Here is a 24994-nt window from a genome sequence, read left to right on the forward strand (position 1 = left end):
GTCTAAATCCAGGAAAAAAAATAATAATCAACTGGATTCAGAATACTGACTCTGAAGGTGTTTGCTTCATGACTCATGTTATTCTCTCTGTGAATTCAACTCTTAGCTGTTCTTTTACCTAAGATGATTGGTTAATTGATTCCAGATGTACCTATCATATTTCTCCTTTCAAATCTGTGTTTTCTTGTTTCAAACTTGTGAAAAATACCTATGTGTCTATGGCCAATGACAAGAAGTGTCAGATTCTTGACATTTGTTCTATGTATTTGAAATTCAGCAATATATATGTGCTCTATTTGAAGGATGTGAGATATGTGTCTGATTTATATTACAACTTGCTTTCTTGAACCTGTTTAGAGCATGATGGGCTATAGGGTAGATGGGGGCAGGGTCTTATGAAAATCTGCAAAGGTGCTATATGCTTGTTTAAAGCTTTGAAGAAGTGCGATCTCTATGTGCGTTCTGCTCAATCTGCGGCTTGTGTGAATAATCTTGCCAATGTGGTCAAAGATGATAAAATCATGTTGTGGCATAATATATTTGGTCATATGAGTGAAAATGGTCTCAATATTTTAAAGAAAAATGAGCTTTTACATGAAAATGAGTTTCAAAATAGCCTCCCATTTTGTGATACTTGTGTTTTGGGAAAACAACATAGAGTCTCCTTCCCTACACCTATAATTGAAAATATTAATCATAATGTGTTATACCTATACATGGATGTGTGGGGGTCCAGGCTCTGGTTAAACTCATTCAGGATGTGTGTATTTTTTATTTGTTATTGATGATTTTTCCAGAAATGTGTGGTGCTTTCTTTTAAAACAAAAGTCTGAAGTCTTTGAAAAGTTTTTGACATGGAAAAATCTTTTGAAAATCAATCTGGAAAAACCATTAAGGTCATCAGAACTGATAATGGTCTTGAGTTTTCCAATTCCCAAATGGATACTTTGTGCTCCAAGTATTGAATTAAAATACACAAGTCTACTCCTTACACTCCTCAGCAAAAAGGAGTTGCTGAGAGAATGAATAGAACTCTTTTGGAAAAAGTTAGATGCTTTTTGTCTAAAAGTTTTCTGCCCAAAAAATTTTAGGGTGATGCCTTACTGACTTTAGTCTACCTTGTCAATAGGTCACCTTTAGTGCCCTTAAAAGGCCAGTGTCCTGAGTCTATTTTCACTGGTAGAAAAATATCTTTATCCCATTTGAGAGTCTTGGTTATAGTGACTTTATCCATTCCAAAACTGATAAGCTGGACCTTAGATCCAAGAAAGGGGAGTTTCTTGAATATCCTGAGGGTGTAAAGGATTATATGATCTGGAATAGAAGTGAGCCAGGGTTTATGGTCACCATAAGTAGAGATGTTGTCTTCAATGAGGATGAGTTTCCATATCTTAGGGCTGCCCTTGATCCCTCTCTTACAAGTGTTGACAGTGAGCCTCCAAGTGAGGTGGAATCCACTGACACTCTCACTGATGTGGAGTCATCTGATGATATTCCAAGTGAGGTGGAACACTTCTGGAATTCTAATCCTATAGCCACTGAGCCTGACAACCAAAATGTGATTCATCACGATGATCAAGTTGCTGAACCTGAATTCTAAGTGAGGTGGAACACTTCTGGAATTCTAACCCTGGTTCAGATTTGCAAAATTATCTCATGGCTAGAGATATAGTCAGGAGAACTGTTTCCGAGCATGATAGATATACTGGCCTTGTGAATTTAATTACTTTTGCTTTTAATGTGCATAAATCTGATGGGCATGAATGATACGCTCGGATTTTGCACTGTTTTAAGGCCTTTATTTGGTCCCTTTTTAACGTCAAAATCACAATTCATGTCCATATTTTGCATATTTTCTCTATTTTGGTATTTTTACGTGTTTTGTGAGATTTGTGCATATTTGAGCCTAAAACGACAGCAAAAAAGTCGAAGTTGGAAATCTTGAGCCTTCAAGATGCCCAGCAGTCCGCTGCAACACGCACAGCGACCGCTGTCGCCCAACGACTGCTGAGCTAGTAGCGGTCCGCTCCGGAGAAAGTTGTGCTGAAATGAAGAACACGCCCAACGACCGCTGGGGAATGCACAGCGACCGCTCAAAGAGTTTCCGAAGCTACGAGATTATTCACAGCGACCGCTACAATATAGTGTAGCGACCGCTATCCAAGAGGCAGAGGCTACGGATCAACAATTTCAGAATGGTGTTCTTGAATGAACTGGAAGATCTCGCTCTTCAATTTCAGAATGGTGTCCGACGGATAATACTTATCGAGGAATGCTGCCACTATATCTTTCCATGTAGAGACTTGCTCTGTAGGTAGACACTCAAACCACTCTTTAGCAGAATCAATTAATGAGAAGAGAAAGAGTCTTACCCTCAATTTCAGTGTGTTTGCAATCTCCACAAACTTCGAGAGGTGACGGTTTACATCTTCTGTAGCCCTACCTGCAAAAGGATGCTGCTCAACCCTTTTTTTATTAGCATCTACACAAGGGCCTTCAGGAAATGTGATCATGTACCCGTGATTAAACATATGCATAACAAGAACTATCTCCCTGTTTTTCTTTTCTTGGGCCACTTGGACAATCTTCTCGTCCATCAACTGCTTTACTTGGGCTTGCAGCCTTTCTAACTCAACTCTAGTCTCGTCTTCTATTGTATTTCGATAACTTCTTATTCTCCTACGTGTCCTTTCAAGTTCGAGATTGAGCGGCTCTAAAATGTCCTTCCGAGAACGCATTCACATACACTACCTAAAAGAGACAAAAAAAATAAAAAAATAAAGCAATTAAAATCCAAATTAGTCCGTTTTAAGATATCAGTCACAAAGTGAATGTAGTCCTCGGCAACGGCGCCAAAAACTTGATGCACTTTTTAACCTACAAGTATACAGAGTATATATAGTATAGCTAAAGGTTAGTACCAGATATCGAGCACAGGGAAAACAATCACAGATTGGCTACCTTCTACTAAGCTTTGTTCACTATTTGGAAAATCGAAAGTTTTGGAGATTTTGAAAACTAAAAACAGTTTGAAAGCAATAAACAACTAATTGCAAATAATTAAAGAGGTAAAATATGAGAGATAAGAGAATTCCAGGGATGTGCGTTCCCAGTTATAGTTATACAAATTCCAACTACAATACCCTAGCACAGTTTATACTTCGATAGAACAAGTCACATAAGTTTTGCCCATGTGGTACAAGCGTAGATTACTAACACTAGGGTTGTCAATCATAGATTCGTAACTCCTAAAAGCTCCTAAGACTATTGAAAAATCCTCACTATCAATTAACAGTGACGATTTAAGGGAAGCTAATTGTAGTGTCTACTAAGTGGATCTAACTCGCCAACCTCCTCTCACGATTATGTAGCAAGTTATATTAAATCATCACCGAATGTGTCACTCAAACGTGAAGAATTATGGAACAACTTTAGGAAGAAACGAAGTAAAAACAAAACGGATATTAAATAGAAAGCGGATATTAAATAGAAAACAACTTTGGGAAGAAACGAAACGAATGCAGCGACTGCTGGCCAAGGCGCAGCGGATTTGACCTACTTTCTCCCCGAGATTTATCAAACTTAGCCACCTTTTACCTTATTTCATGTTGCTCGAAATTTCCTCTATATATATCCCCTCAAACCTCTTCAATAGGATCTTCTTTTTGCCTTATAATTCTAGAGCATAAAATTGAGAGAGTTCTTCATTGTGCAAGAGGTTGAAGAAGAAATCAAGAGAAGATCAAGGATACAAGGATTCAACCTTTGGTTTTTATTGCTTTAGTTCTTATGTTCTTTTTGTTTTCCCTTCATTCTATGTTTTTAGATTATTCAATTATGTGTAACTAAATTCATAGGATTATAGGGATGTGTTAGTAACGACTTTGGTTATACAATTTCGTTTTCTATTTAATATCCGTTTTGTTTTTACTTCGTTTCTTCCCAAAGTTGTTCCATAATACTTCACGTTTGAGTGACACATTGAGTGATGATTTAATATAACTTGCTACATAATCGTGAGAGGAGGTTGGCGAGTTAGATCCACTTAGTAGACACTACAATTAGCTTCCCTTAAATCGGCATTGTTAATTGAGAGTGAGGATTTTTCAGTGGTCTTAGGAGCTTTTAGGAGTTACGAATCTAGGATTGACAACCCTAGTGTTAGTAATCTACGCTTTTACCGCATGGGCAAAACTTATATGACTCGTTCTATCGAAGTATAAACTATGCTAGGGTATTGTAGTTGGAATTTGTATAACCATAACTGTGAACGCACATCCCTGGAATTCTCTTATCTCTCATATTTTACCTCTTTAATTATTTGCAATTAGTTGTTTATTGCTTTCAAACTGTTTTTAGTTTTCAAAATCTCAAAAACTTTCAGTTTTCCAAATAGTGAACAAAGCTTAGTAAAAGGTAGTCAATCTGTGATTGTTTTCCCTGTGTTCGATATCCGGTACTAACCTTTAGCTATACTATATATACTCTGTATACTTGCAGGTTTATTTAGTGCTAATAAAAACTGCACCAATGAACCCCAATCCTATAAGCAAGATCTTAAGTCTAACTTTTAGAATCTGTGGCACAAAGTCATGGAAGATGAAATGCTTTCTCTAAAAATAAATTACACCTGCTTACTTGTTCCTTTGCTTGCTTGTGCCTTTGTTTTTTTATTGTAAGTGGCTTTATAAGATCAAAATTGAGATAGATGGCATTAGGTACAAGGCCAGACTTGTGGCCAAGGGGTTTACTCGTCAAGAGGAGGTAGATTATATAGATATCTGTTCTGAAGTTTACTACTGTCAGACTTATGCCTGCTTTGTGTGCTCACTTTAATTGGGAATTGAAGTAAATGGATGTTAAAACCGTTTTCCTTCATGGTGATCTTGATAAGCCTATCTATATGAAACAGCCTGAAGGATTTATAGATCCTAAATATCCCAATCATGTTTGCTTGCTTAAGAAGGTTTTATATGGTTTGAAACAATCCCCTAGATAGTGGAACATCAAGTTTAATACATGTATGCAGAAGTTAAGATTTGTTAGTAGCACCTTTGATGCCTGTCTGTATGTGAAAAATCTTGGTTCTGTTCCTGTTTTCTTGTTGTTATATGTTGATGATATGCTTATAATGGGACCTTATATTAAGTCTACTAAGTTTGTTCAAATTGCTTTGAGTGATAACTTTGATATGAAGGATCGTGGTGATGCTCAAAATATTTTGGGTATCAATATCGTTAAGAACAGAAGGGAGTATGTCCTTGTGCTTCACCAAGAGCCATATGTGCATAAGATCTTACAAAAGTTTAACATGTCTGCTGCTAAGATTGCTTCTGTGCTTTTAATTGCTCATTTTATGCTGAGTAAAGATATATGCCCCAAGTCTGATGTTGAAATTGCTACAATGAAAAATGTGTCATATGCCAATGCTAAAGGTTCCATTATGTACTTGATGGTCAGTACTCGGCCAGATATTGCATATGTTGTGTCTTGCTTGAGTAGATATATGTCTAACCCTGGACCTATGCACTGGGAGGCCCTCAAATGGCTTCTGAGATATCCGAAACATACTGCAAAGTACGGTCTGTGTTATTCTAAGTGTGTTGATGGTGTTGAAATTTGTAGTTTTGTTGGTTCTAACTATACTAATGATAGGGACAAGAGAAATTCCACTACTTCCTATGTGTAGGTCCTGCATTAGCTGGAAATCTCAATTGAAACCCATTGAAGCCCTCTCCACTACTTAGTCAGAATATATAGCCATCACAGAGGCTATGAAGGAGGCTATTTTGTTGAAGGGAGTTCTCTCAGAACTTAAATTCTTAAAATCTTCTCCTGCTATGTATTCTTATAGTCAGTCTGCAATATAATTATGCAAAAATCTTGTTTTTCATGATATGACTAAGCTTGTAGATGTTAGGCTCCATTTCATTAGAAAAGTTGTTGAAAAAGGTGAGATTTTGATGTATACTAATAAAGCCCCGTTGATATGGGTACAAAATGTTTGTCTGTTGAAAAATTGCTAACTCTCATCAAAAGTTTGCATTATGATTGTGGCTAGCATGTACATGTCCCGGGGGTATAAGTCCTTTAGACTAAGTGGCCTCGGCTATCTTGATGTCTAAAGGCAATGAAAGTCCATCAAGACTAATTGGTTTACCATTTGGTGTCTTAGTATACCAATTAGTCTGATCCATCATGATTAGCCATCTTAGTAAGCGGCGTAATACAAAAAGAGGTTTCGATAATTAGTTAACCATGGTGGTCATATCCCTACAAATTGGAATGAACTTAATTGTGTATGGTGAAAGGGGTTTGGGTTTTGGTTCATTATGGTTTTCTAGTTCCTCATCAACTGTTTTTTGTTATTCGCTGTTTGAGGACAGTGTTGGCGAACTAGGAGAAGGTGAAATCAGAGACTTAAAGTGTACGTATCTGTTGAAGAGAAGAGAAGATCACCCATCAGGACATTGGATGACTTAAGCTAAAAATAAAGTGCTGGTTTGAAATTTTGTGCAATGAGAAAATCATATGATTAGAAAGTAATCGTCGATATATCGTGCTACAGGTGCACTCCAGAAACTAATTGTATAAGGAAGACCCTTGTCGATGAGTGCTTCTTCTACTTTTCTTTTCCATATCACTTTTACATGCAAGAAAAGGCAACTTATTATACCTGCATCAATTTAGTCAATTCGGTAAGGTCCAGTGATGTTAAGAATCTCTTTCTCACTAGCACCGATGCATCATATGACAATTGACTAATTGCCTAGTCCTGCCTTTATCTGCTCCCACCAGTTCAAGCTTATTTATACCAAAGTAGTATATATAATTTCAACACAAATATAACACACACTTATATCGTTAAAAAACTATTTCATGAATCAGATTCACAAATAATATTGTGAAGCTCTCTGAATACTCTTTACTCTAGTTGGAATGATTAATCTTAATTTCAAGAGCTACCTGCTACCTTCAGGACTTCCAGATTGCAGAGACCTTACATGGAGCAAAGCCGAAAGTACACCTCGTAGTTCGTGATCCAACTTTTCAAAATTCTCATCCTTTTGAGCACCATTAATTTGATTGGTGTGGCATATTGTGGTTGTGATCCGATTGTTGTGATTCCTATATACAACAGAAATTAAGGTGCATTAGTTGTCAAAGTTGAGTCATTGTAATCATTAAATATAAATAAAATGGAAGCTTTCCTTTTTAAAAAATTTCTTTCTCTAATGAGGAGTGGAACTTTTCTTTTTAATCTTTTTTTTATTTTACTAATTTTGCATTTAAATCTGTGCCGATCGGAGGGAGGGAGTAATATATTAACACTGATTGTGACAGGAGCGTCTACTCTAGCATCAAGTTCTCTTTCTCTACCAATTCACCATGCTACTTGGGGAATCATTGTAATTGTGTATGTTGTGGGTGAGAGGAAATCATTTCTGAGCTATAGCCTATAGCCTTTTCAATAATCACATTTCCCTCGTTACATTTATAATAGTAGTATATCTCATTTTCACTTCTTAATCATCGTGTTCAATTTTGGGGTGCAACACATTGGCATCATACGACCCTCAACGATCAGTGCTTATACAGACCCATGCCAACTCAAACAATTACAAAAACCATAAAATCAATCTGGTTATATGACTAGGGCAAACCAAAAGTAAAAGAGGTATTCTGAGTTCCATTAACAGATAAAATTCCGAGAGATTGTCGCTGATTGATCCTTAAAAGACTATTTTTATGTGACTCGGAGGGTATATATTATTTACGAAAAAAGAAATCAAAATTGTAAAATTGAATAACATATTAAATAGAAACTGAAATCGTAGTATTGACCCATACGCCATGATAGTCCTCTCGGGTTCAGACGAGTCATCACTAAAGATAAAACTGCTACGTCTTGTTCATTGCAAAACCGCTGACTGAACAAACTCCAACAAACTGGAGGAGACGAGAGCAGAGATTCGACTATGAAGAAAGCAGAGATATATCTTATGCTATGTGAATTTTGAATGCAGAGATTAGGTGTGTGGGAGTTACAAACTTTATGGACGCCACTCACTGAGTCTAGTAGACGGGATGAATCTAGACATCGTGTCGGGGAATATTCGCAATTTATCTGGACATGTTTTGGTCGATCGGGAGATGCACGAGATGCTCACAGGAGATGCCCCTATGTGCATGCATGAGCCCAATGCGGAATTGGATAATGCCTTTTTAGTCCTAAAGGAAAGTCCCAAACTATTCCCAAAAGAACCTGCCAAAGACCATCCATATATCAATTGCAAAAGTGCACAAGGTGTGGCAGGCGATGGCGCGTAAATGGGCTTCACAACCCGTCACGGGATTTAAGGAATGATCATTTTCCGATGTGAAATTAATTACTTCATCTTCATATTTAGTGACAGCCATTAATTCACTAATTTTTACTCACCCATAATCGTTTAGAGAAAATCAATATATGACGATCATCTACTCGTGCGTTTATCAATTCTATATAAATTTAATTTCACAAAATTAAATTTTTAATTACTCATAGGCCGATCAAACCACATTGACTGGAGTAGATTCCAATAGTTGCGACGGGAAAGGAACCTCCAGTCCAGTTTAAAATCGAAATCGGAACCAGTTTTTTATTAGTTTTTAACTAACCTTATTCTCGGTCATGAATTGAAACCGTCTGTCAAAAGTTGCCCTTATCAAAGCATACAAAGTGTACAGTATAGAGTAAACGCAGAGACGCTGTGGTAGTAGTCTGTATACGTACGTATATACATGTACAACTAGCGAGGGAACTCCCTTCTAAATCCCACTCCCTAACTGTGTTGATTGTTTTGAGCTAATGTGGAATCATGAACCAGATTATGGCGTTTGCAGTACTTCATCACGCTTCAAGACGAACACCTTTTGAAGAACATCTTGAACAACCTGGGCAGGAAAAGAAAACATTATTTATGGAAACAAGAACCAAGCAAACTCACTTTGTCAGGAGTTGATGCACCGGATGTAACTCCAATTCTGGTAGCCACCAACTCGCCATGCTGTGTGGAAGGTAACTTAGACGATGATGGAATGTACGTATAGCAGCACAAAGGCATTCATAAGAATGCATACCAACAGCTTGTGACTAATTTTGTTTCCAGGACCTGTCCTCTTTTCGCCATCAAACCAATACGATGGGATTCCACTAAACTCCGCAATTTCTTGTAGATGCCAAGTGTTACTTGAGTTAAATCCACCAACAACTAGGATCAGATCCACCTTATCTTCAATGTAAGATATTGATCGGAGATGAAGTTGTATGAAGCAATGAGAACACAATGAAAGGAAATCTTGAAAATAAATTTTATTGATTCTTGAAGAGTGATTTTATATTCTGCAATCTGGGAAAAACTTGAAAAATACAACTCTCTCGCTTTCCCTTTTAATAGACGCCCAACACAAAATCTAACTAACAAATTTAAATCCTACGGCTAGGATTTAATCACCACTTAAAACCTTCATCTAACGGCTACTGAGTCTTCACTGCTGATGCTCCAACTTGAAAAATGCTCAGATTGCTCCAGCTCCAACTCGAGTTCTATGATTGCAACTAAGCAATTAACACTCACAAATCTCTACCTTCATTGCTTAGATGAATCTCTACTGTCCCCTGCACAAACTCACAGCCTCAAGCATAATTCGAACTTCTCTTTTGGTAGTGGTTTGGTTAACATATCTGCAGGGTTAACTGCTGTGTCAACCTTGAATAGCCTCACCTTGCCATTCTCTACTTCTTCCCTCACGAAATGCATCCGCACATCTATGTGCTTGCTGCGTTCAAGGAATACTTGGTGCTTTGCTAAGCTCAAGGCACCATTGTTGTCACAGCCTATGGGAATTGCTCCTTGTTCAACTCCAAAATCAGTTGCTATCCCCTTTAGCCATGAACTCTCCTTCACTGCTGCTGTCAACGCAATATACTCAGCCTCAGTTGTGGAGAGAGCTACCACCTTTTGCAATCCTGACTTCCAACTCACAGCTGCTCCATACATGGTGAAAATATAACTGGACTGAGACTTTCTGGTATCCACACTACCAGCAAAGTCACTATCACAAAACCCAATCAGAGCTTCCTTCTCATCATACTCTCTGCTCTTGAATAAGATTCCTAAATTCCTAGCTCCCCTTAGATATCTGAGAATCCATTTTAGAGCTTGCCAATGCTCTTTTCCATGATTGCTCATGTATCTACTTGTGCAGCTGATAGCTTGTGCCACATCTGGCCTAGTCCCAATCATTGCATACATTACACTCCCCACCACATTTGCATAAGGAATATTCTGCATTTCAAATCTTTCTTCCTCAGTTTTTGGTGATTGCTCCATTGTAAGTCTGAAATGCTGTGCAAGGGGAGTGGCTGTCATTCTTGAGCTGTCCATTCGGTATCTCTTCAGCAGCCTTGAGATGTAATCAGTTTGATTCAGCCACAATTCTCTCTTTCCTCTATTTCTTACAGTGTTCATCCCCAGAATCCTTCGGGCTGCTCCAAGATCTTTCATGGTAAAGGCCAAGCTCAAATCATGCTTCACTTTCTGGATTTCACCCTTTGAGGCTCCTGCCACTAACATATCATCAAGGAACAGTAGCAGATAAGCCACTGCAACCCCTTCATTCTTCTTGATGTAAACACATTCGTCATATTTGGATCTCTCAAAACCATTACTGAGCACAAAGTCATCAAACTTCTTGTGCCATTGCCTACTAGCTTGTTTCAAGCCATAAATACTCTTTTTCAGTAGGCACACCTTGCTCTCCATCCCATGCTGAACAAAGCCCTCTGACTGGCACATATAGATAGTTTCTTCCAAGTCACCATGCAAAAATGCCGTTTTTACATCTAACTGCTCAAGCTCCCAGTCAAGCCTAGCCACAACAGCCAACAAGATCCTTATTGATGTATGTTTAACCACGGGTGAGAACACCCCATTGTAATCGATCCCTTGTTCTTGAGTGAATCCACGAGCTACCAACCTGGCCTTGAATCTGATTTGCTCACTGTCCGCAGATTCAATCTTTCTTTTAAACAGCCATTTACAGGTTACTAATTTCCTTCCCTCCACTTTATCAACCAAAATCCATGTGCCATTTTTGAGAAGAGAATCAATTTCTTCAATCATGGCCTTAAGCCATTTATCTCTGTCTTTGCAGTTCATTGCTTCCTTGTATGATGCTGGCTCAGAAAACTCAACTTCCTCTGCCACACAGAGTGCAAAATACAACATCTCTGTGTCTGAATATCTGGTTGGGGGCCTCACATTTCTTCTTGTTCTGTCCCTAGCCAGTTGATAAGTACATATGTCTGGTTGAGCCCCTTTCTTTCAGCCTCTTCATCATTAGGCTGTTGTACCACAGCCCTCCATCAGCATCCCCCTGATGCTCCACCTCAAACTGAGCTGTCTGATGTTGATCTTGTGCTGATCTGACAGACTCTTTTAAGGGCATTTCACTCTCTACAAAAGTCACATCCCTACTCACCAAAACCTTCTGATTCCCAGGCTCCACACACCAAAGCCTAAAGCCCTTTACACCGGGCTGATATCCCAATATGATACACCTCACTGCCCTTGCATCCAATTTGGTCTGTCTATAGGTGGAGGGAGATACTACATGACAGTTATTGATGACTACTCTAGAAAATTTTGGGTGTTTATTCTTAAAGAGAAATCAGAGGCTCTGTCAAAATTCAAAGAGTGGTGCAATATTGTTGAGAAGGAAAAAGGATGTGTGGTGAAGTGCCTAAGAACTGATAACGGGTTGGAGTTTGTGTCTAGGGAGTTTGGGGATTTCTGTCAATCAAAAGGGATAAAGAGGCATCGAACGGTCCCATTGAACCCTCAACAAAATGGTGTTGCAGAGAGGGCCAATAGGACAACAATGGAGAGAGTGATATTTTTCAAGTTTTTCCCAGATTGCAGAATCGAAAATCACTCTTCAAGAATCAATAAAATTTATTTTCAAGATTTCCTTTCATTGTGTTCTCATTGCTTCATACAACTTCATCTCCGATCAATATCTTACATTCAACCAATTTATACATTGATTGCATCTTGCCGTTCCTAAATATAACAAGGTATGGTAAAATGTGAAGCAAAATGTGTTGAACTGTGTGATACTAAGACTAAGTATTAGGAAAAGGAAAAGGAAAAGGAACATTTTAGATAGATACACCACAATAAAAGCACTTCTACATATGAGCACACACCAAATTTATGAGAAGTAGTATTTACTTGAGTTGCATCGCAAATGGTGTTGAAACTCATGAAGAGGTCCGTAGTATTTTCGACTCCATACTTGACAATCACCATACCTCGAGGAATGCCTCTCTAGTAGAACTAGATCCATCAAGTTTACCACCCAAGATGTAGTCGCATACATAAGTTGCCTAAACAATGATGCTCTATAACATGTACAGCTTGCAATGAACCAGAAATTTCACATTACCTCTTTAATGCTCTTCATGAGTATATTTACCATGGATTATTGAAGTATAATCCTTTTTCTTGTGCTTATCAACAGTATTCCAGACCTGTTAAAGACTTGCATATGTTAAGAAAAACGAGAATGACTACTTCTAAAAGGTGTTTGGGAGGGGAAGAGGGGAGTACCTTAGACACCTGATGAATCCGCGAATTTTTGGTGGTAGTAAATGCAGGAAAGTAGAAATCACAACACAGAGATTTACGTGGTTCGATTTACTGAGGTAAATCTACGTCCACGGGAAGAAAAGAGAGCAGAGTTGTATTGCTTGATCTGTTTTCTACAGCTTACAAATACAAGCGTGCTATATGATATTTTCTCTCTAGAGTTGGTGCCTCCTCTATCGGATCTAAGTTCCGTTTATATATAGAACTCAGATCGTGGCTTGCATCACCACCCTAAGTCGTGGAGGTCACGGAGGTCATGAGATCCTGCATGGCCACTAATTAGGCGGTGGCTTACATCATCAGTAATTATGTCGTGGATGTCGTGGAGAACTGAGAGCCTGCATGGGTCCACCACTAGATAGATCGTGTCTCCCAGTTCGGTATTGCCGAGCAGCTTTTGCCGATGCTGAGAGTAGAGCTTGATGCCGACCTGAGGGCAGAGCTTGATTGGTTGGCTTTTACCGAGCTGTAGGCTGAGGCCGAACTCTTTGGTTGTGCCGAACTGAACTCTTAGCCGAACTCTTTGGTCATGCCGAACTAATACTCTTTCTCGGGCTTTGTGCTGGCTTGTTTAAATACTCTTTCTCGGGCTTTGTGCTGGCTTGTTTAGTACGTACTCCATCACTACCCCCCCCGAAGAGCGAAGTGAATCACTTCGGCATCCTGGATAATGGTACGGGGTAAGTTGATGTTTGTCCTCGGTCTTATGAAGTGAACTCTTCTTTGACCAGACTTGGTCCTTGGTCTTGATGAAATAAACATCTTTGACCGGACTCGTCTTTGGCCTGATGAAATAAACATCTTTGACCGGACTAAGCTTGTGTCCTAATTTGGCGAGTTTTATCGCTCGGATCGGACTTTCCGTTGTCCTAATTTGGGGATCGGACTTTCCCTTGTCCTAATTCGGCGAGTTTTATCGCGTGGATCGGACTTTCCCTTGTCCTAATTCAGGCAAGTTTTATCGCGAGAATCGGACTTTTGTTGCAGTTCGTTTCAGACGAAGTGCTTGATTTTTAAGCCGAATTGTGGTCTTGTATCCTCTTTAGAAGCTTGGACTTCACAATCGTTGGCTTATTGCAGCTCGTTTCAGACGAACTGCTTGTTTAAGCTGAATTGTGGTCTTGTATCTTCTGTAGAAGCTTTGACTCTCAATCGTTGGCTTGTACATGTTCTAAGAAGGGGATCAGCCTTCGAAGAACAAGATACCTCAGTAACATTTGTAAGAGACGACACGCACAGAGACAGACAAAACACACAGACAAAACGCACAGAGACAAATAAAGACCAAGCAAACCAAAGAAAGCACATTGACCGAACAGGACTCAAGACTGACTGACCGGACTGTCTCTTACAAATGGAACTTTTTGAGGTTAGAAATGTGCCATGTTCGGGGTACCTGTTCTCCTGACATGTGAGCCAATTTGTAAGACCCTTTGCCGAGGACTTCTGACACCCGATACGGACCTTCCCATGTGGGTTCGAGCTTGCCCAGCTTTTCTGCTCGGCTTACTTCGTTGTTTCTCAAGACGAGATCTCCCACTTGAAATTGCAGCTTCTTCACCCTTTGGTTGTAATACCGGGCTACTTGCTCCTTGTACTTGGCTGCTTTTATGCATGCCAATTCTCTTTTTTCTTCGGCAAGATCTAGCTCGGCTCTCAGTCCGTCGTCATTCATTTCTGAGGAGAAATTTAGAGTTCGGGGACTGGGTACGCCGATCTCCACCGGAATTACGGCTTCAGTGCCGTACACCAGACTGTACGGAGTTTCACCGTTGGAGATTGTGGGTGTAGTTCGGTAGGACCATAGGACTTGAGGGAGATTTTCTACCCATTGTCCTTTGGCTTGTTCTAACCGAGCTTTTAACCCTTTCACCAGGATACGATTTGTTACCTCCGTTTGTCCGTTTGCTTGTGGATGAGAGACCGAAGTGAACCGCTGTTGAATATTCAGCTCTTGGCACCAATTCTTGAACGTCTTGTCGGTGAACTGAGTCCCGTTATCCGAGATGAGGATGTGGGGTATGCCGAATCGGCACACTATGTTCTTCCAGACGAAATCCAATGCCTTCGAGCTCGTTATCGTAGCTAATGGTTCAGCTTCCACCCACTTCGTAAAGTAGTCCACGGCAACGATTAGGAATTTCATTTGCCGAGGAGCTTGAGGAAGTGGTCCCACTATGTCTATGCCCCATTGCATGAAAGGCCAAGGGCTCTGCATAGTGGATAGATCGGTCTGCGGCATCTTTGGGATATTTGCATGGATTTGGCACTTCGGGCAGGTCTTGACGAGCTGCACTGCTTCTTGTACCAAGGTGGGCCAATAATATCCCCATCTCAGAACTTTTTTAGCTAAAGCTCTGGCTCCGATGTGGCTACCGCACGATCCTTCATGAACTTCTCTGAGGATGTAGTCCGTCTCTTCTGGTCCTACGCACCGCAATAATGGCTGGAGGTAAGACTTTCTAAAGAGGACTCCTTCATGAAGTTCGTACCGAAGTGCTCGGCACGTGATCTTCCGAGCTTCTCTCCTATCCTCGGGCAATTGTCCTTGATCCAGATACTGCAAGATCGGCGTCATCCAGTTCGGCGAGCTGGATACTGAATGTACCTCGGCTTCATCAATGCTTCGATGCATTAATTCTTCCGCCTTTGAGCTCGGATCTGAGGCCAACTTACTTAAGGTATCTGCTCGGCTATTTTCCGCTCTGGGAATGCGGATTATCCGAAAATAGGAGAAACTTCGGCTGATGCTTTGCGCTTTGTCCAAATACTCCTTCATTCTCTCGTCACGAGCTTCACTTGTACCCAACATGTGATTTACTATGACTTGTGAATCACAATGGACTTTGAGAGATTTGACGAGCAGACTTTGCGCTAACTGGAGTCCGGCCAGGAGGGCTTCGTACTCGGCTTCATTATTAGTAGTGGGGAATAGGAACCGAAGTGAGTAGGTTACCTCGTGCCCGTCGGGAGTGACAAGTAAAATACCAGCTCCACTTCCCATCTTGTTTGAAGCTCCATCTACGAATCCGCTCCAGCAGTCCGGCGGCTCTACTTCGGATTCCAAGGGCTGTACTAGTTCGGCATTGGCAGAATTCTTCTGTTCGGCAATAACAGGAATTGCTTGATCGAACTTTGCTTCTGCAAGAAAATCTGCCAAGGCTTGTCCCTTGATAGCTTTCCGAGGTAGATACTCGATTGAGTGTTCTCCCAGCTCTATGGCCCATTTGGCGATTCTGCCTGATGCTTCTGGTTTGGTCAAAACTTGCCGAAGAGGCAGATCGGTTAAGACGCATACCTTGTGAGCGTAGAAGTATGGCCGCAGTCTCCTTGCTGCATTTACTAACGCCAGAGCAATTTTTTCCAGAGGTTGATACCTTGTTTCTGGACCTCTTAATGCTCGGCTTGTAAAGTAGATGGGAAACTGCTTTAGGCCTTCTTCTCGTACAAGCACCGCGTTGATGGTTTGATCCGATGCCGCTAAGTATAAGAATATTACTTCGGCTTCGGTTGGAGCAGAGAGAATAGGAAGCTCGGCTAGATAACTTTTGAGCTCGTCAAAGGCCTTTTTCTGCTCGGCTCCCCACTCGAACTTTGGTGCCTTTTTCAACACCTTGAAGAACGGCAGTTGCTTTTCGGCTGCTTGGGAAAGGAATCGATTCAGTGCGGCTAGACATCCGGTTAGCCTTTGCACGTCATGTATGGACTTCGGCATTGCCATGTCCTGAACGACTTGAACTTTTGAGGGGTTTGCCTTGAGTCCGTCCTTTGAAACCCAACAACCCAGAAACTTTCCCGAATCTACCAAAAAGGTACACTTTTGGGGATTAAGTTTGAGGTTGGCTTTCTTGAGCACGTTGAGAGTGGACTTGAGGTTGTCTTCGTACTCCGAAGTGCTTTTGCTTTTGACAACTATGTCGTCGACATACACTTCAACCTGCTTTCCGATTAGGTGCCGAAAAAGCTTGTCTACCATCCTTTGATAAGTGGCTCCGGCATTCTTTAAACCGAATGGCATCTTTTTATAAGCGAAAATGCCGAAATCGGTAATGAAGGCTGTTTTCGGAGCGTCACTCTCATCCATCAACACCTGGTGATATCCTTTGTATAGATCAAGAAAACAGAAAATTTCGAAGCCGATCAAAGCTTCTACTTTTTTATCTATATTCGGAAGGGGATAGCAATCTTTAGGACAGTGCTTGTTTAGATCGGTAAAATCTATGCACATCCGCCATCCTCCTTCCTTTTTCTTGATCATGACAGGATTGGCCACCCACGAAGGATATTTCACCTCGAATAGTACATCCGCTTTTAGTAATTGGCGGACTTCGTCATGGATGACTTGGCTTCTTTCTGCCGCAAAGAGTCTTTGCTTCTGTTTTACTGGCCGGATTGAAGGATCAATATTTAACCGATGAGTGATTACCTCGGGGGGCACTCCGGTCATGTCCAATGAAGACCATGCAAAGACATCTTTGTACTCCTTGAGGAGCTGAATGGTCTTTTCTCGGAGTAGAGGCGTTCCTGCGAAGCCGATCTTGACCGTTCTGGATGGATCGTCATCGTATAACCGAACGGTCATTGAGTTCGGCTCTGAAGTGACTTCGGCCATCTCGCTTGCCTCTGACTCCGGTTGCTGTGATTGCTATGCTTGATGGTGCCGAACTGATTGCTCGGCACTTTTAAGCGCAATCTGCAAACATTCTTTTGCTCTCTTTTGATCACCTCGGATGACCGCTATCCCACCTTTAGTGGGGATCTTGATGGTGAGGTGATAAGTAGAGCAAACGGCCCGAACTGTGTTGAGCCAGTCTCTCCCCAGGATGATGTTGTACGGGGACCGAGCTTTTACCACAAAGAATTCGATCATCGTATTGGAGCTTGTAGGCGCTTTTCCCACCGTGATCGGAAGGCTGATAATACCTTCAGGGCGGGTGTCTTCCTGGGCGAAACTTTTCAGAGGAAGTGGAGCCGGACTGAGCCGAGCTGGATCCACTTCCATTTTATCAAAACATTCTTTAAAAAGAATGCTGACTGACGCTCCTGTATCCACAAATACTCTGTGGATCAGTTTGTTTGCCACTCCGGCTTGAATGACAATAGCGTCTTGGTGAGGAGAGATGGCCGGGACGGGATCGGCATCTGAAAATGTAATCACTTCGTCTTTCTTCAGCCTTTTATGTTTTGGCTCCTCTTGATTGGAACCTCTGCGTTCTGCTTTTAGGGACGACTTAGTCTTCCCGGCAGGGAGAGCATCAATAGTCAGGATTACTCCATCATATTGCGGCTCGTCGTCGTCTTCGGGATCCTCATGCCTTTCCGGATCCTGAGGATTGCAGTTCGCACCTCTCTGTCTTTTGTTCTTTTTCGGCTGCTTGCTTTGGTATTTTTTTAACGTTCCTGTTTTCACAAGAGCGTCAATACCTGCAGCCAAATTTCGGCACTCCTCGGTATCATGACCGTGGGCTTGATGGAAGGAGCAATATTGATCCTGAGGTCGCCGCGCGGCTGATTTCGTCATCCGCTTTGGTTTTTCGAACATATCGGAATGTAGTTCGAAAATTTCCGTTCTTGACTTGTTTAATGGTACGAACTGAGCGGGCGGCTTCTCAGGATTGAGCTGTGGCCCCAATCTGCCTTGTACCGGTGCCCTTTGAATTCTTTCAAAAGGAGTTCGGCGAGGAAGCACCTGGCCGCTTTGATCGGGCTTCTTTTTCTCTTCTCGGGATGAGCTGTCTAAAGACCGTTTTCGACGGTCTGCCTCATCCGCACGGGAAAACTGGTCCGCAATGTCCCACATTTCTTGAGCTGTTTGCGGGCCGCACTCCACGAGCTTTCTGTAGAGAGCTCCGGGCAGGATTCCATTTTGGAATGCCGAAATGACAAGTAGATCATTGAGATTATCTACTTGTAGGCACTCCTTATGGAATCTCGTCAGGAAGTCGCTGATCTTTTCGTCGCGACCTTGACGTATAGAAAGCAGCTGAGCCGAGGTAATTCGGACTTCCGCTTTCTGAAAGAACCTCCTATGAAAAGCATCCATTAGATCTCGGTAGGATCGAATGCTGTCCTGAGGAAGGCTGTCGAACCACCTTCTGGCGTTCCCGATGAGCAACTCGGGGAACAGCTTGCACATGTGGACCTCATTGAGACCCTGGTTCGCCATATTATATTGATAGCATCCCAAGAAGTCATGAGGATCCACTAGCCCGTCATAAGTTGTTGACGGTATCCGGTAGTTCCGCGGCAAAGGAGTTCGGATGATATCGTCCGAGAACGGAGTCTTTAATGCTCCGTACATGGCGAACCCGACATCTCTTCGGTACGGAGGAGAAGGAGTTCTCCTGTGATTCCGGTGCCGAGGAGAAACAGGAACATGTCGGGGTTGAGGATTCTTCTTCCTGGAAGACACGGCACTACTGCGGTGGTGACTTTCATGTCTGGATGAGGAAGGAGAATCTACCGTTTTCGTCTTCGGCTGTTGGCTCTTTTGCAGGAAGGTTAAGAACTCCTCCTGCTTCTCAGCCAAGAACAGCTTAACAGCCTCATTCAAATCAGGCTGCTGGGAAGACTCGGTGTGTGGACCTTTTGAGCGGCTTGTTCCTTCACCGTGAGAACTGGATACAGACTTCTCACGAGGCTGCTTTCCAGGCCTATGGGCTGCTGGGTTAGCTTCCTCATGGTCATCACGGACGGAGGCACGGGAGTTGTGCGATCTGGCATGCATTTTTTTTTTGTAGTGGAAAAAGGGTCAAAAATTCGCTTTATCACAGATTTGGTTCTCTGATTCCCACAGACGGCGCCAGTGATGAATCCGCGAATTTTTGGTGGTAGTAAATGCAGGAAAGTAGAAATCACAACACAGAGATTTACGTGGTTCGATTTACTGAGGTAAATCTACGTCCACGGGAAGAAAAGAGAGCAGAGTTGTATTGCTTGATCTGTTTTCTACAGCTTACAAATACAAGCGTGCTATATGATATTTTCTCTCTAGAGTTGGTGCCTCCTCTATCGGATCTAAGTTCCGTTTATATATAGAACTGAGATCGTGGCTTGCATCACCACCCTAAGTCGTGGAGGTCACGGAGGTCATGAGATCCTGCATGGCCACTAATTAGGCGGTGGCTTACATCATCAGTAATTATGTCGTGGATGTCGTGGAGAACTGAGAGCCTGCATGGGTCCACCACTAGATAGATCGTGTCTCCCAGTTCGGTATTGCCGAGCAGCTTTTGCCGATGCTGAGAGTAGAGCTTGATGCCGACCTGAGGGCAGAGCTTGATTGGTTGGCTTTTACCGAGCTGTAGGCTGAGGCCGAACTCTTTGGTTGTGCCGAACTGAACTCTTAGCCGAACTCTTTGGTCATGCCGAACTAATACTCTTTCTCGGGCTTTGTGCTGGCTTGTTTAAATACTCTTTCTCGGGCTTTGTGCTGGCTTGTTTAGTACGTACTCCATCACCCATGGGCAAGTTGTATTGACTATTTGAACATTCTTTTCACTCAAAATCCTCATCTCATCGTCAGCAGCCCCAAAAGCAGGCAACACAACAACATCACCCTCGTTAACGACTAGAAATTCTTTTTTCCCTTCATTTAGGGGAATAGTTTGTACTTCCATATCTTCAAGCATCTGCAAATGGAAAGTTACATAACTAACTATATTTATTGCTCAAACAATGCTTCTTCCTACTACAGATTTCTAACTAATCAAAAGGTATTACTCCCTCCGTTCCATGGCAGTTCAATCATTATTCCATTTTGGGACGTTACATGATAGTTGAGTCATTTCCCTTTATACCAAAAAATAACACACTCCCTCGCTCTTACTTTATTCTCTCTAATTCTCCATCTCTCTTACTTTACTATCTACTCCTTCCGTCACATAATAAAATGCATATTTTACATTTCGTTCCGTCCCACAATAAGAGTCTTATTTCACTTTTACCATAAATGGTAAGTAGCCCCACATTCTACCAACTTATTCCCTTCACATTTTATATCACTAATTTATTCAACTCACTTTTCTTTACATTTCTTAATACCCGTGTCCAAACCAAATCGGACTATTACTGTGGGACGGAGGAAATGTTTATTTAATATATTATACATCTCTTTCTTAATCTCCGTAATAAAAATAAATGAATGTACTACCAAGGAACGGAGGGAGTATTTACCATTTTCAGTTATTTTGAGCCCTATATATCTAAAAGAAGGTTGCAGAAATCAACAAACCTTATTAACCGTGGGGTTATGGATCATTTCATTAGTCAGCCACATGTTATCAGAGGGAAATTGTCTTCTAGCTTCGAAAGCAATCTGGATCGCACGCTTCACTCCCCAGCAAAATCCATAAGATTCCGCAAGCTTCACTGTTACATTCCCCCATGTATATTCATTCACATTCTCCTTCAATTTCTTTATAATGTTACCTGAAATCATATAGTAAATCATGATCGACACACCAAAAATTCAATAAATAATAATCAAAACTCAAATCAACCAGTAGCTTAAACACATGCTTAGGGAAAATTATTCAATAAGTTAAGCATTAACAAAAATTAGGGGTTTTAGAACATCGTACTTGTAAACTCTTGGCTCATTTGCTGGACAGTCTCCTCTTTAAGTTCGAACCCCTTCGGATTGTAATTCTTACTCCTCGTCAAGTTTCGACGGAACGCATAAGCGTCAAACTCGGCTGACGACGAGGCACTGTCTCCGTCAGCGGCGCACGGCCTCCGCCGCCGGTACAACCTGAGTTAGAAATAATGGGATAAAATTCTCAAACCGTGTACAAGTGGTACTCTAACTATTACAATCGAAAGGAAACTAACAATAATAAATGTAATGAAAAATTACAATGGAAATAAAATAAAACAAACCAACAATAAAACGAATCGAGAGAAGCCCTCTTTGCGCAAGACAAATTACGCCCCGGCTAGTGCTTACGGAATGACGTATTGCTAAGATAAAACGACTTCCTCCTAGCGTGTAGAAGCACCTCAAACCCGCTAGGCACCGGCGAACTTGATGGAGTTCCGAGAATCGAGCTAGACAATGCTCTTAAAATGCACACTATGATGTAGAGATCTTGAGAGTAGAGAGAATGCTTTCCGTGCTTTTTTTTTATCTACAACTCCATGCCTTATATAGGCTAGAGATGGAGACATGAAAGATCAAAACATAAAGACACTACAAAAAGTATTTAGGGATTGCTCAATGTGAATGGCCAAAGGACTTAGCCACATGAAAGGCCAAAGGCCACTTATTTTAACACGTTTTCAACAATCTCATACATTGGTTAGAGCACTGCAAGCTCAAACCAACACAAGACGTGTATGCATGCATGCAGGCTCTTTGCTCAATCCTCGAGAAACAATATTGCATTTGGAATAGTAGCTTGGGGCTTTGAACTTTCCATAGTCAACACTATCGGGCATACCGGTGGCCTAGTGGACGTGATGCCTTGAACCATTCCTCCTGGGTATATAACGAGACAATAATATTGACACAATATTATTTAGAAACTCATCAGTTCTCACGTTGTGTCCTTTACTGTCCATGGAACACCACTTTGGATTCATAAGTGATTCACATGTTGAAGCGGTCCACACTTCTTCACTTAAATAAGTGATTCTTATCCAGGTATCCTACAATACCCACCTCCTCGAGGTTTCTAAGAATCATTATAAGTAAAAACTTAGCCTTTTACCATATGCAGGTTACAACATTCAATGTTTTCTGAAGAATGGGTGAAGATTAAAAATCTTCCGAGTGTTACAACTAGAATCATATAGCTTCGTTTTTCCTTTGAACCAAGCCCATGGGGTTGATGCACTTTTTATTAGCACTATAAATACCTACAAGTATACAGAGTAGGAAGAGTATAGCTAAAGGTTAGTATCGGATATCGATCACGGGGAAAACAATCACAGACTGGCTACCCTCCACTAAAACTCAATTACTATTTGGAAAACCGAAAGATTTTAGAATTTTTTAAAAACAAAGAATGATTTGAAAGCAATAAACAACTAATTGCAAATAAATCACGAAGATAAAAGTATAGAGATAAGGGAATTCCAGGGATGTGCGTTCACAGTTATGGTTATACAAATTCGAACTGCAATACCCTAGCGCAGTTCTTACTTTAATAGAACGAGTCACCTAGTTTATGCTCATGCGATGCAAACGTTGGTTACAAACATTAGGGTTGTCAATCCTAAATACTTAACTCCTAAAAGCTTCTAAGACCATTGGAAAGTCCTCACTCTCAATTAACAATGTCGTTTTAATGGAAGCCAATTGTAGTGTCTATTAAGTGGATCTAACTCGCCAATCTCCTCTCACAATTATGTAGCAAGTTATATTAATTCATCACAGAATGTATCACTCAAACGTGAAGCATTATCCAACAACTTAAGAAAGAAATAAAGTAAGAACAAAAAGGATATTAAATAGAAAAGGAATTGTATAACCAAAGTCGTTACTAACACATCCCTAGAATCCTATGAATTTAGTTACACATGATAGAATAATCTAAAAACATAGATTGAAGGAAAAACAATTGGAACATAAAACTAAAGCAAATAAAACCCAAAGGTTGAATCCTTATAGGTTTGATGCTCTTGAATCCTTCTTCAACTCCTTGCACAATGAAGTACTCTAACTTTTAATCTCTAGAAAATATGTTGCAAAAAGAGGATGATAATGATGAAGCTTGAGGGGCTATATATAGGGGAAAAATTGCCCCTCTCAAATAAGGCAAAGGGTTGCAAAATATGGTAAATCTTGGAGATAAAGTAGGGCAAATTCTGTTCATCGCGTTTTTGTAGCAGACCGTTGCACCTTGGCCAGCGGTCGCCATGCATTGATCCGAGGCTTCTGACTCTTGGGTGGCGGTCGACACGCATTGCCCAGCGGTCGCTGGGCGTGTCTTCATTCCATGCACAAATTTTCCAGAATGGGCGGCTACAGATATGGCGGCCGCTGAGCGCCAGCAGTCGCAGGCAGTGTTGCAGCGGTCGCTGGACGCTCACAGAAACTCCAAATTTCCTACTCCGCATTTTGACTCCCTTTTTAAGCTCAAATATGCACATTTCTCACAAAATATGTCAAAATATCAAAATATATAAAATATGCAAATAACGGACATGTAATGCGACTTTGACATTCAAAACGGACCAACTAATGGCCTTAATACCGTGCAAAATCCGAGCAAATCAGGGATCTCCAATCGTATGGTTGGGTTACCACTACAATCATCTTTTAAGATGTGGTTTTCAGACCTATTCCTTTTAGCAATTTATGCATTTGATCACGGTTAAAACTTTTCGTTAACGGATCTGCTAAGTTATCCATTGACCTTACATAGTCAACTGCGATAATACCACTTGTGATCAATTACATTATAGTATTATGTCGTCGACGAATATGTCGAGACATACCATTGTACAAGCCACTATGTGCTCTTCCTATAGCAGCTTGGCTATCACAGTGTATCACTACTGTCGGCACTGGTTTCTTCCAACATGGAATATCTTCTAGAAAGATTCTAAGCCACTCGGCTTCTTCCCCTACTTTGTCTAAAGCGATAAACTTAGATTCCATGGTGGATCGAGCTATACACGTCTGTTTCGTTGACTTCCACGAAACAGCTCCACCCCACACAATGAACACATACCCACTAGTCAAAAACGAGTCTTTTGAATCAGAGATCTAATTTGCATCACAGTACCCTTCAAGTACTTGGGGATAGTTTGTGTACTGCAACTCAAAGTTAAGAGTATACTTTTCACGACCGAAGTTCACTAAGGATAGCATAACCCGGGGAAATCGTGAGTAAGGGGGATTATAAGAAGCGGGGATAGAATTTAAGGAAAATTAAAGCCAAGGCAGAACGAGACACACCAAATTAAAGTCGATAGGGAAATACTTATAACAAAGTACACTCGATTATGCAGAATTGAGTGACTGTTCATACAAGTTCTGATTATTAGAGTCAAAAGTAAAATAGGCACTGCCTCTTAATCGGCACAGCGGAAGCAAAAGAGCGCGATCCATGTGTGGAGACATGAACCTCTGAGAGTTTTATTCTGAATTAGCTACTAGCCTACTCTCCACAGCACCTGTTACCCCCTTCCACGACTCAGCCTGCACATTTAGAAATATATGCAAGGATAAGTACAAAAGTACTCAGTGAACACATTGCCGAAAAATACAAATATACATTTGAAAATATTGTCAAGCCATCATCACAGTAACACTCGGGGGTTTTATTGAGAAGACCCGATCTTACTAAAAA

At 41.1% G+C, this 24994-nt stretch overlaps 1 pseudogene; it reads right to left on the reverse strand.

The window, feature by feature from the left end:
* Nucleotides 1-8871: 8871 nt before the first annotated feature.
* On the reverse strand, nucleotides 8872-23756 carry LOC121803985 (annotated as a pseudogene).
* Between the last annotated feature and the right edge of the window lie 1238 nt (nucleotides 23757-24994).

The sequence above is a fragment of the Salvia splendens genome, chromosome 5 (assembly GCF_004379255.2).
Source record: "Salvia splendens isolate huo1 chromosome 5, SspV2, whole genome shotgun sequence".
Taxonomy (NCBI): Eukaryota; Viridiplantae; Streptophyta; class Magnoliopsida; order Lamiales; family Lamiaceae; genus Salvia; species Salvia splendens.